Source organism: Rhinolophus sinicus, chromosome 14 (assembly GCF_057876585.1).
Source record: "Rhinolophus sinicus isolate RSI-liver-muscle chromosome 14, RSI-T2T, whole genome shotgun sequence".
Lineage (NCBI taxonomy): Eukaryota > Metazoa > Chordata > Mammalia > Chiroptera > Rhinolophidae > Rhinolophus > Rhinolophus sinicus.
The window spans coordinates 142,425,666-142,428,846 of NC_142514.1; the positions used below are offsets into that span (position 1 = coordinate 142,425,666).

A 3,181-nucleotide genomic window follows, 5' to 3' on the forward strand; every position below is an offset into this window, starting at 1 on the left:
AATTATAAGGTTATAACCATAAGCCTAACTCCTAAATCACCTAGTATAGATTTTGTTGCTGTTTAATTAAATCAATACCTTGATATTTAATGGGCCTACTAATTATATGCAGTGTATCTTTGTGTTCAGTCCCTATTCTTTCATTACAATCTTCAGATTCCTACAATTGTTCAGAAATTTCCAACTGATCTGGGCTTTTTTACAGCCCAAATTTTCCCTCAACCTTGTTTGTCACATAATTTCACCAGGATCTAATTTCTAATCTGCTGACTCTTCACAGAGTACACAGTGAGATTCATTAGAGGGGGAACCAAAAGGAAGTTATTAGCTATGAGGGCCCTAATAACTGGACAGACATTTTGACAAAGCTGTGTAGGGCAGCCAAGGTGACCCTAGGCACACAGAAGATGAGCACAGCACAAACGTGGGAGATGCAAGTGTTGAGGACCTCGAGGTGGCCCTTGTTTGACACAATGCCCAGAACAGTTTTCAGGATAAGTGTGTAAGACACAGAAATGCACACCAAATACTATAAAGATGTAAGAGCCACAAACAGTCCATAGATGGTATTGACCCAGTTGTCAGAACAGGCCAGCTTCATGACATCCTGGTGGAGTCAGTAGGAGTGGGAGACAAGGCTTTTCTTACAGAATCTCAGCCTCTTTAGAATAAAGGCGAAAAGCAGGACAAACAAAATACACAATGCAGCAAATATAGGGCTGATTTTCATGACTCTGGCACTGTTCAAAGTGGAGGTGTATCTCAGAGGGTTGTAGATTGATGGACATGATGAAAAGAACTGATGACTCCATAGCTGAGAATCCATGAATGAAAAACTCTTGGGCAAAGCAGACATGGGGGAAATTCCAATGACATTGAACAAGAAGATTCTCAGCATTGTTGGAAGCGAGGATGTGGAAAGTCCCGGGTCAAAAAAGGCAAGTATGTAGAGGAAATAGCACATAGGCTCATGCAGAGAGGTCTCTGGTTTTAGAAACAGAGAATGGTACAGTTCCCCAGGATGTCAATGAGGTACATGAGGCAAATGGGTATGGAGACCCAAAGGTGAGCATGCTCCATCTGTGCGCTCCCAATGAGGAAGAAGGTAGAGACTTCCACTTCAGTGGCTTTAAAGACTGACATTGCGGTGATATGAGAGGTCAGGATGTGGCTCTCAGAAAAGCTTTCCTGCAATGGCATAAATAGATGAGCTCAAATGTGTATGCTTCAGTCATCTGGTTGGTATGAATCTTGAGATTACAGCTATTTTCCTACAATAATTCTTTGAATTAAAACAGTGTGTTTTATAATATGTACAGATATAAATATTTCAAATGCTTTTCTTGGGCTTAACATACAGAAAGAAAACAGTAAATTTCACAGCCTCTGTCTCTATAGCATTTTTTATAGTGGTGCAATTACAATTGAAAACTATATGCATAAATATAGGTTCAAATAAGGACAGCACTTATTACAGTTGCACTTTTAGTTATTGAATAATATTAAACTTTAAGAAACAATATTCTGTTAAAAAAAAGGGGCTAGGACATCCAAGAGAATGAAGTTAGACCCCTAATTCATTCCTTACACAAAAATTATATCAAAATATATCATAGATACAAGTCCAAAAGCTAAAACAATAAAGGTCATAGAAGGAAACATCGGTAATAATTTTTTGTGACCTGGGGCTAGGCAATGGATTGTGAAATATGACAGCAAAAGCACAACAGAATATATATATATATGTGTGTGTGTGTGTATATACACACACACATATATGTATATGTATATATATATATATATGTGTATATATATAGGATTTCATCAAAATTAAAAAAAATTTGTGACTCAAATGACATCATAAAAAAAGTGAAAAGATAACACACAAAATGAAAGTTTTTGTAAATCATATATCTGGATTTGTATGAATAGTATGTAAAAGACTATTACAACTCTACAATAAGAATGAAAATATCCTTAGCATCATTAGTTATTGGAAAAATGCAAGTAAAAATGATAATGTGATACCACTTCACACACATAAAATAGCTAAAATTAAAAGGACAGACAATAACAATTGTTGGCAAAGGTATGGAAAAATTTGAACTCTCACATTGCTGGTGAGATTGTGAAATGGATCACCAACTTTAGAACCCACTTTGGTAGTTTTTCAAAATTTTAAACATAAAGTTCAAATAACCTAGGAATTCCACTTCTAGGAATATATCCATGAGCAATGAAAGCATGTGTTTACAAAAAATACTTGTACACAACCCAATTGGACTAAATTTGCTAATAAAAATTAGTACAATACTGACATATGCTACAAGACAAGTGAACCTTGAAAACATGCAAAGTGAAAGGGACCAGTCACAAAGACAACATATTGCATTATCCCATTATTATGAAATGTCCAGAACAGGTAAATTCATAGAGGCAGAAAGTAGATTAATGGTTTTCAGGGACTGGGGAAAGGTACAAATGGGGAGTAACTGCTAGTGAATATGATATTTATTTTTGCATTGAGAAAATATTCTAGTATTAGATAGTGGTTACAGTCGTACAATTCTGTTAATACACATTGAATTGTACACTTAAAAGTATGAATTTTATAGTATGTCACTAGCACCTCAATAAGGCTGTTAAATAACAAAATGAAATTGCATCCTCAAATACTTACTTTTATATTTCTCTTACATAAGAAACTTACAATATGAAAATGGCTTTTTTAAATTAAGAAAACCCACTTGGAACATTTGATATGTCCTCACTGAAATTGTGGTGCAGAATAAACTAGTCTGATGGCTTCCTAGTAAAATTTGAGGTTAACTGGGATAGCTGGGCAGCCATTTAGATTCAAAGGTATGTGTATTTAGGTACCAAATGTGGAATACAATATAAGAATGCCAGCCTGGGGTCACTTTAAAAGAGATCCAGTTAAAGCAATGAGGACACGGGTGGAGGGATAAAGATCAGTTGACTAAAGAAGAGGCACAGTTCATCAATAGAGGAGCAGTGAGAGGGTCTGGCAGTGGAGTCTATGAAGACTGCAAAGGTGCTCTGCCAAAGGGGGGAGGAGGCTTCAGGGTGTTTTCCTCAATGAATTAATTCTTCCCATTTACAGGGGATTGGATGAACCTCTTGTTAAGGGCTATACTTCCAGCATGTAGGACATCTTTAC

General features: G+C 36.1%; 1 pseudogene; it reads right to left on the reverse strand.

The window, feature by feature from the left end:
- Positions 1-251: 251 nt before the first annotated feature.
- LOC109436963 (olfactory receptor 51A4-like) lies at positions 252-1,143 on the reverse strand (annotated as a pseudogene).
- Between the last annotated feature and the right edge of the window lie 2,038 nt (positions 1,144-3,181).